The following is a 10,779-nucleotide window of genomic DNA, read 5'->3' as shown; positions in this document are numbered from 1 at the left end:
ACTTTCTGAGCTGAAATCGCTTCATATCTACTGGCATTTCCCTACTAAATTATGTCAGTTTGCGATTATGATTTTGAAGTGTCTATCGCTCTGCTTTTGGAGATATGGGAATGATTATTGAATCCTTGTCTGGTTGTGGGAAGGGTTTTTCATCTAATTTATAGTGTTGGTAGACATAGAATACGTTCTTTTTACTGGTAACATGGTTCCAATTCCGCAACACTACCTTTCTTCTTGACTTGTCGGTATGAGCCGTGCTGCTACTCATTAATTGGCTAAAAACTAAGTCAAATTGATGAATATGGCACAGTACACCCACGTCAGAGGATGTGTCACGAACCATTTTTGGATCTGTGTCGGTTTGGGCTGCTCACATATAAACCTTTTTCCTTTCAGGCCATTGGGGGTTAATATTAGTTTTTCCGCCCGGTGGCCGCTGGTGTTACTACATGTTTAGTTAGTCTGCGTGTGCTAGTGGTGACCACTCCCACCTTCCTATATAAGGTCACATGATGCATCAGCTGACTGCTGGTTATGACAGGTCCTTTTTGGATGCCAACCGTGGTGAAGTCTGGAGCTACCTGGTGCAGTGGTGGTTCAGCTTATCTGGAGCAGTGGTGGTTCTGCTGAAGAGAGGAGCTTTCTGGAGCAGTGGTGATTCTGCTGAAAGCTGAGTTCAGGAGCCTTACTCTGCTGCACTGTACATTGGCAGCAGAGAAAGCTAAGTGTTTTGTTTAACCCTGTCTGTCGTATCTACCTTTGGTGTTTTATTAGTGCAGCGGTGGGACCTGTGTCCGCACTTACCAATTCCCTAATGAGGGATAGGTGCAGGGTAAGTGAGGGACAAGGTTTCCTGCTCGGCGATGGTTTGAAAGAAGCCGCATAGGGACGTCAGGTTAGTCCAGGACTCAGCCGCAGCAGAGTGCAGGAGGTGTCCCTTTCCCCATTCCCTATAGCAGCGCCCACCATTGTAATTGTTTCCCTGGTGTCCCCTTGTTTGTCTTGTTTGGTAACCGACCGGTCGTCGGGTCGCATCACGCAGGGCCAGTCACATATCTTAACAGGATGATTATGTAAAATTGCCAAGAGCAGTAGTCATGACCGAGCTGCTGTCCAGTTACGCTCTGGCTCTTTACAGGAAAACAGTGTCCCAGTCCCAGTGTGCTGTCAGGTGTGGTGTGTATCACACTCACTTGCAGGCTGCAGGAGTGCCTCCATCCTCAGCAGCCACCACATATAATCCAGGGGAGACCCACTATGTTGCAATAAGCAAATGTTTATTGACCAGTTCAAGTTCATCAGTGGGATAGGGCACAACACTTCATGTTTCTTATTTCCTTAGGACAAAGCTTGTTCAGCCCTACCACTCATTTGTCCTGGACTATCCCTAGTCCCATGCCTAATCCTGTGCTTATCATGCGCTATACACTACTCACAATCTATAGTAACACTTTACATTACATTACCATAACACAATATAACCAGCACACAATGCTATTTACATAGCATCACTGACTACACAATACATGAAAAACCACATGACACCACACACATGGTGCAATTGTTGTCTTCAGGGGCAGGAATACAGCAGACAGTCCACCACTCTTAAGTGCCCTTTACATTTAGCGATGTACCAGCGATCCCGACAATGATATGACGCGGTCAGGATCGCTGGTGCATCGCTAAATGATCGCTAGTGAGCTGCCATACAGGCAGATCTCACAGCGATGCAGCAGCGATACAGCGGTCGTTACTAACTTTTCACACGCAGCGATCCTGACGTCCTCCCGACTGCGCCACGCGTCGCTCATCGGCGCCAGCAGGAAGCCCAGCAGATGAGAAATGGAGCTCCGCGATCAGCAAAAGACAGCGGGGGAGCCGGTCGGAGATAAGTATCACACATAGCGATATAGCTAGCAATATCGCTGCTGCGTCACCAAATCGGTGATGCTTTAGCGATATTGCTAGCGATGTAGGTGCCAACCATTCCTTCTGTCTGAGAGCAGCCATTACATCATAGATCTCAAAAATTTAGATTTTCCGCTCAGTTTCTACTATTAAAACACAGCAAAAAGATTCTGTGTGCGTATCTTCAGCTGGTTCATAACAGTGATCAAAACTGATTTTAGTATTGTCCAAAAAAAGAAACAGATTCAGCACCGCTGCACCACCGTGGTCTCTTAGACAATTCTAAAGAGACCCCTCACACACAATATGAATGCCACATACCGCAAGGAACGGGTGCTCAATCCTAAAGAAATATACAAAATCTAATAGCACAAAGAGAGAAAAGAGGATGGCACTCACCGTTACCAAAAGTAGAAGTCTTTATTTCATGGATAAAAATGCACAGGCTCGGGAGCAATGCAGAAAGTGCGGACAATGGCCATTTCGCGCTCCTGCACTTCAACGGGTCCTAATGACAAGCGGCAGGAGAACGGTGCCTTTAACCACACAAATGTGGAGCACTGACTCCTGACAGCCGACATTAACAGCACTCCCACTTACTAGAGTGAATGCATAGAACATTAAAATCAATAATAACAAGTGCACAAACAGATAAAAGAAAAAGCAAAACTTGTAAATGTTAAAGAGCACAAATTACAGTAAATTCAGAGAAAAACGGACTTATCAATCCTTTCATTCAAGCCCAGCGCACCTGTTGCATTGGACCGCAATATCCATCTAGCTTCTCTTTGCAACAGGAGCCTACGATGATTACCTCCCTGGCTGGAACCATCTCTAAACCCGCAAACCGCAGCAATTCTGCCTTACCGCCAAGAAATTCTCTAATATGGTTGAACAAACGGGAGACTCCTTTGCCAGATGAAATAGAATAAAAATGCTCCCTAAACATGACATATAGGGGATGAATTGTTTTACCTATATAGAAAAAAAACACATGGACAGTAAAGAATATATACTACAAAAGAGGCTTTGCAAGAAATAAACTGACGAATTTCATGCTGTATGGGACCAACCCTCATAGAATTGCCAGTAAGTTTAATTGGACAAAATGGACAATTATTACACTTGAAGTTACCCTTAGGAATGCCTGAACGTATCCAATTATTATTGTCACTCCTAACTCTATTACAGACTTAGGCTAGTTTCACACTTGCGTTCCTCGGAGCTGCGTTGGGCTGCGCACGGTCGCCATTAAGCTCCGCCCACGGCCGCGCCTCCTCCGGTCAGCTCTGCCTAGGGCATGCAGCGTCATGCGCCCATATCTTTAGCATTGGATACGCAGGCCGTGCGCAGGTATGCGTTTGCCGGCGCATGCGTCCTTTTGACGCTGCGCCGACCTGCGCCAAACGCACCGTGTTGCATTTTGGTGCACCGTCAAATGGACGCATGCATCGGCAAACGCATACCTGCGCATGGCCTGCGTACCCAATACTAAAGATAGGGTACGCAGGTCGCATGCAGCGTCATGCGCCCATAGGCGGAGTTGACCGGAGGAGGCATTGGAGTGGGCGGAGCTTAGCGGCAGCCGTACAGCTCCAAGGAACGTAAGAGTGAAAGTAGCCTAAGGCCTCTTTCACACTTCAGTTTTTTGCCATCAGTCAAAATCTGCCAAAAATTTGAAAATGGCGGATCCGCAAAAATGGAAACAAAACGGATGCAAACTGATGGAACGGATCCGTTTTGTTGAGGATCTGCCATACCGATTTTACTGCGGATCCTCAACAAAAAGGATCCGTTCCATCAGTTTGCATCCGTTTTGTCATCCGTTGGATCCGTTTTTTTGCGGATCCGTTTTTCCACACCTCCAAAATGGGATGCTCCCAAATATGATTCGCTCTTGGAAAATGCTCTCAAATGTGATTGGATGCTGGAAGCTAGGGAGAAATATATCTAGGGTGTTGTGATACAATTTCTTTGAAAGGTTTTAGAGCTAGTGGCAGCGATGGAAGGAGTTAGTGCGAGTCTGGAAGGAGTTATTGCGAGTATTGACAGCTTCTGTGTGGAATTGGATCTTCACTTGAATCGGTTGGCAATTATTGCTATCGAGAGGGAGAAAAGAAGATTGCGAATCCTGCGTATGAGGAGACGGCGCCAGTGGATTCATCCCATTAATGCGCAGAGGTTCACCCGTGGCGTTTTTACCACACTGTACCTGGAATTGAGGGAGAATCCGGACAAGTTCTTCAACTATGTGCGCATGCGGATGGAATTCTTTGAGATATTGGTGGATCGTGTTGGAGAACAAATCCGGAGAAGGGACACCTACATGCGGTTTTCTATATCACCGGCGGAGCGTTTGATGGTGACCCTTCGGTAAGTTATCTACCTTTTAAAATGTTTCAGATTCTGCAGGCTTTTATTGTTATGTTATGGCTTGTAGTTTGTATTAAGTTTACTTTTTTTCCCTTTTTTTAAGATTCCTGGCAACTGGAGAATCCTTCACCTCCCTCCATTTCCAGTTCCGGATTGGGATTTCCACTATTGCTGGAATTGTACAACAGACCTGCCGGGCATTATGGGATTCTCTACAGGAGGAATACATCCCAGAGCCAACCCAGGAGAGGTGGCTGGAGATTGCAGAGAAGTTTCAAGATATCTGCCAGTTTCCAAACTGCATCGGTGCCGTGGATGGCAAGCATATCAGGATTGTGAAACCCATGGGATCTGGTTCACAGTTTTACAACTATAAAAAATACTTTTCCATTGTGCTAATGGCCATTTCGGATGCAAACTGCAAATTCATTGCCGTGGACATTGGTGCATACGGTCGTTCTAACGACTCACAGGTATTCAAGAGTTCCACCATGGGCCGTCGCTTGTATGGAGACAATTTTAACTTCCCACCTCCAAGACCACTCCCTGGAACAACAGGCCCACCAATGCCTTTTGTGTGCGTTGGCGACGATGCTTTTCAACTTTCAAAACACCTACTGAAGCCATATGGTAGTCGTGGATTAACACACCAGAAAAGAATCTATAACTATCGGTTAACCAGAGCGCGCAGAGTGGTGGAGTGCGCGTTTGGAATTTTAACTGCAAAATGGAGAGTACTGTTAACGGCCATGAAAATGAAAACAGAGACTGTGGATGAGGTGGTAAAGGCCTGTGTAATCCTGCACAATTTTGTCCTTTCAAAGGAACCAGTTTCCATCGATGAAAATGTGTATGAAACCACCTTGTGGGATTATGAGCAGCAAACTTTTCGGAGTACTGGTTCAGTGGCAAGAATTAGGGATACCTTTGCAGATTATTTTGTTACACCAGAGGGACAAGTGGACTGGCAATATCACATGATATAATTTTCTTCATACCAATTGTGAGTAATTTTTTTTTTTTTTTTTTTTATCTGAAATTTTACCAAGTGTTTGCTTTGCACAAGCATTGTGTTTTACCATGTGATTTGGTTAGTTTTACACTTTGCAGTGTTAACAATTGTTGGGTACCAAGCATAAAGTTATCCAAGTGTTGTGTACCAAGCGTAAAGTTACCAAGTGTTGTGTACCAAGCGTTTTACACTTTGAAATGTTCACAAGTGTTGGTTATCAAATGTTGTGCTACCAAGTGTTTTTTTGTACCTTGTACACCACCGGTGTACTGTGAAATATTACCCAGGGTTGTGTGTTGTGTTAACAAGTGTTGTGTTTACCTTTTACACCACTGGTGTAATTTGAATAAAGAAGCAAAAAATAAACATCACAATAAAGTTTTTTGAAAAAAAACAGTTTATTTCTGACAATTTGTATTAACTGTATTTTTTTTTTTACATTTTTTTTCTTAACTTTTTTTGTAACTTTTTTTGGTATATTACCTTTTTGGTAACTTTTTTTTGGTATAATATTACCTTTTTTAATTTTTTTTGGTATATTACTTTTTTAATTTTTTTTTGGTATATTACTTTTTTAATTTTTTTTTGGTATATTATAACAGAAAAATTACAAACTATGATAATGTTGGGTGGAGATAGTATTGGAGGGGGGGTTAACAGGGTTGACCACATCGAGGGGGGGGTAGGGGACTGGGGAGGGAGTTGGTGAGGACCAGAAGTGGAAGGGGGGTTTAACACATGTGGTTGGGACGGGAGTGGATGGACAGACGAGGTTTGTGGGTACATTGAAGGTGTATGTGGGGGTGGGTATGGCGAGGGCATTGGGGTATAATGCAATGGGGAAGGTAGGTACTGGGAAGAATGGAAAACTAGAGAAAGGAGAGGGAGTGGTAGGAGGAGGGACGGCTGTGTGATTGATGGTGGTGGAAGGATGGACGGGGGGAGGATGGACTGTGGAAGGATGGACGGGGGGAGGATGGACTGTGGAAGGATGGACGGGGGGAGGATGGACTGTGGAAGGATGGACGGGGGGAGGATGGACTGTGGAAGGATAGACAGGGGGAGGATGGACTGTGGAAGGATAGACAGGGGGAGGATGAGATGCTTCAGCAAGCACTTCCACTAGAGCATTCTGACAGGCTTGCATCACACGCATCTGCTGGTGAGTACTTAAACCTTCCATTTGCCGGACAACAGATTGAAAAAAGGTATGTCTCGGTGTCTGGTTTGATTCTAAACTCATCTGTTCCATGTATCTTCTGAGTTCCATGATACTTTGATTGATCATGGTCAACCCAGAAGATAACCGTTGTCCATAAGTGTGGAAACCGTGTTGAACAGTTGAGTTTAGACTCAAACAGTCAGACAAGGTCAGCCTTTCCTGACTCCTCAGACGCTGCCGGCCAGAACCAAAAGTTGGTCGAGATGTTGCGGCAGTGTCTGAGGGGTGGGGAACAGGGAACAAGTCGTCACCAGCAGCTTCATGTGATGAAGTCTGCCCTGCTGCTCCAGTGCTGGTGGAGGGGATAGAGGGATCAGACAAGAGGGTAGGTACAGAGGGGTCGGATACCTCGATGTGGTCACCGGGGGCGGTCTCACTAGGGATCACTCCAGAGGGACGCAACTCTGATGCAGACTCCCGAGTGCTGCAGATGGTGCTAAAAAAATAAAAAAAAAAAAAGAAGAAAAAAATGTATATTAAAAATATTGATATTTAATTTAAGTCTGCTGAAAAAAAAATTGGTTAAACATTTCTACTACAGGAATTGTTTGGGGAATATTTACCTTCTGCACGCCATTGTAGATCGCAGGAACGCCAGGGCTTGGTAGTTTTTGTACTGGGGTCCCCGGCGTCCTCCCGACGATCCACTCGGGGTCTGAATCTCTTTGTTGTAGTCCCTCTTGAAGCGATCCCGGAGCGACCGCCACCGTGTGATAACCCTGTCACCTGTGAAGCAAAAAAAAAAAAAAAAAGTTTAGTATTCAACACTTCACATGCTGGAAATATAAGTTACTGAAGTTGTAATACTTACGCACAAAATCCCTGGCCCTCGCATTGAGTTCCTCCCAGTTGTCAATAACTGAAGAACAGACTTCATCCCAGAGCCGTCGTGTGGTTGGTTGGTTGGCATGAAGACGGTTTGCCATGTTCCACAGCGGCTCCCGGGTTTCCACCTCATGGATGAGGTCATCACTATCAATAATGACACCCTCCTCCTGATGTCTGCGGGGAGCACGCTGTGAAACCTGTGAAGATAAAAAACAAAACAAAAAGCAAAAAATTACATTATATTCAAACACATGATGTTCATTTAAACAATTATCAAAATAGGGTTACTTACCGTTTGCCGACCACCAGAGGCATCACCTTGACGACCCTGGGATGTCCTGGGAGTCACTCTAGTGCGGGCACCGGATTCTAAAGACTGGGAAAAAAAAAAAAAAAATGTTTGGATGGATGCATAGTTATGGTGTGCACTGTGATGAATGTTTGTGTTGGGTGTAGCATTATGTATCTGTGTATGTGCTAAACTTACAATCTGCGCACCCCCTCCGTGTGTCTCTCCACCCTGCACGTCTCCTCCTGGAAGCTCCTCTGAAACAGCTTCCTGTTAAAACATAATAGGATAGTGTTTTTAACCACAAAAAAATTATTTTAAATAAAAAAAAAAACAAATTTTTTTTTACCTCAGCTCGCTGATGTGAGGGGGAGCTTTCAGGAGAAGACATTACGGCTTGGGGCAGCTGTGTTGCTTCCTGAACTGATCTGCAAGTATAAACACACTTGTTAAGCTACTATACAAAGTATCATAATAAGCTTTCAGGCTTTTATACTTGCAGGGAAAATGTTTGGCTGGCAGTATCTGCTTCGGCCTGGCTGGCAGTCTCTGTTGCGGTCTGGCTGGGCCTCTCTGCTGCAGCCTGGCTGGCTCTCTCTGCTGCTACCCTGCTGGTAGTGCTTGAAGTGATCTGCAAGTATAAAGAGACTTGTTAAGCTACTATACAAAGGATCATAATAAGCTTTCAGGTCTTTATACTTACAGGTAAACTAATGGTTGCCTGTACGCCGCGGTGTGGCTGTTCCTCTCTGCTGCGGTCAGGGTTGTTTCTGCTGCGGTCTGACCGGTCATGTCTGCTGCGTTGATCCCTGCTGCGGTCTGAATCTCTGCTACGGTTGGGCTGGCCGTGTCTGCCGGTATGGTGGCGCTTCATTGTGTGAACTGAAAGAAAATGATATGAAAGTTTAAAAAAAAAAAAAAACAAAAAACACATTTTGTATGTGTAATTCCCTGAAACTAATTATACGCAATTTTAATTGTTTGCATGTCTACATTCCCTTATCTCAGAGTGTAACCAGTGATTGAAGGTGTATAATATTTTGTGTAAACCTACTTTCTTTGTGTTTTGTAACTGAGTGTAACCAGTAATTGAAGGTGTGTAATTGCTGTGTATACCAGTTTGCATTCCCTGAAACTCTCACCGAGAGTGTAACCAGTGATTAAAGGTCTCACCGTGTAACCAGTGATTGAAGGCGTGTAGTGTGTAATTGCTGTGTATACCAGTGTTTGCATTCCCTGAAACTCTCAACAGAGTATGTAACCAGTGATTGAAGATGTTTAATTTCTGTGTATACCCACTGTGTTTGCATGGTTTTGAATTCCCTGAAACTCACTTGTGTATACCCATTTTTTCATGGTATGTTGCAATCTCACTTTTAACCACACTTGTATACCAGAACACTTCAATTACCTTTATGGTAACTTAATTTTACCTTTTTTAAAATGATACAAAGTAGATTTTTTCAAAACAATTTATTTATTTTTTTTTTTTATTATTTTTTTTTTTTCCAAAAAATAGGAGCTACTCTGCTCTTTATTTTAAATACCACAATACATGAAAAATAAAAAAACGCAAACACGCATAACACACAGCCAGGCTACACACTCCAGGTGTATTGCAGGTGGAAGATTTGCAGCGGAGTTTGAAATTCTATCAGTCAGGCTGGTGTTTGATGTCTGGTTCGGTTTCTTCAGTGTGGCTGTTGCCAGATGTCTGGGCCCAAACCACATACAATACCATTTAGGCCGGTTTCACATTTGCACTTTATAGCGCAGCGATGGCCTGCACACGTCCGCCACAAATCCCCACCTACTACCGCACATGAATGCTTGCGATCTGCGCACCCTATCTTTATCATAGGGTGCGCTGGCAGGATTTTACAGTGTGCTGCGCACTTTTGAAGGTGTGCCGTGCGCGCCAAAATGCAACATGCTGCGTTTGGCGCACAAGGGCACACCTTCAAAAGTGCGCAGCACACGGTAAAATCCTGCCAGCGCACCATCTACGCACCCTATGATAAAGATAGGGTGCGCAGATCGCAAGCATTCATGTGCGGTAGTAGGCGGGGATTTGTGGCGGACGTGTGCAGGCCATCGCTGCGCTATAAAGTGCAAATGTGAAATCGGCCTAAATGGTATTGAATGTGGTGTTATTGGGCCCAGACATCTACATTAAAACACCAGCCTGACTGATACAGTCAGGCTGGTGTTTGATGTAGATGTCTGGGCCCAACAACACCACATACAATACCATTTAGGCCGGTTTCACATTTGCACTTTATAGCGCAGCTATTTCCTGCACACGTCCGCCACTAATCCCCACCTACTAGCGCACATGAACGCTTGCAATCTGCACACCCCATACTAAAGATAGGGTGTGCAGATCGCAAGCGTCCATGTGTGCTAGTAGGCGGTGATGACCAGATGGGACGGGGATTAGTGGTGGACGTGTGCAGGAAATAGCTGCGCTATAAAGTGCAAATATGAAACCAGCCTTTACACCACACAATCACAGCAAGAAATACAATATTAAAGTTGTATGAAAATAACATGCAGTACACATGCAACAGAGAAAAAAAAAAAAAAATGCAACACACACACACGCTCCAGGGGTCTTGCAGGTGGTAGACTTGCAGCTGGGCAGACAGGTTTTATAGCTCTAGTTGAATCTTCTGTCAGGCAGGCTGGAGTCGGATATCTTGCTTGGAGTATTCAGTGTTGCTGGTGCCGAATTGTCTGGGCCCAATTACACCACATACCATACACCACTCAATCGCAGCAATCACAGCATAAAAAATACAATATAATTACAGTTGTATGAAAATAAAATGCAGTACACAAGCAACAGAAAAAAAAAATATAAAAAAAACCAGACATGCAACACTCACAGACCACACACACACACACACACACACGCTACACACTTGCAGGCCATACACAGAAATGTCATAGGTATACTCACACTTGGTAAAGCTGGTACTGGCAGGCCTCTTGATAGCTGTGGCTGCAGGCTTGGTGGGTGTCTGGCAGGCTGGGTGGGTGGTCTGGCAGGCTGGGTGGGTGGTCTGGCAGGCTTGGTGGTGGTCTGGCTGGCTTGCTGTCTGGCTGCTACTGCATGTCTGGGCCCAATTAGCCCATCTTATATAG

This window comes from Dendrobates tinctorius, unplaced genomic scaffold (genome assembly GCF_039654945.1).
Source record: "Dendrobates tinctorius isolate UK_male_01 unplaced genomic scaffold, ASM3965494v1 ptg000086l, whole genome shotgun sequence".
In the NCBI taxonomy this organism is placed as follows: Eukaryota; Metazoa; Chordata; class Amphibia; order Anura; family Dendrobatidae; genus Dendrobates; species Dendrobates tinctorius.
Note: the sequence above shows the minus strand (reverse complement) of the source record.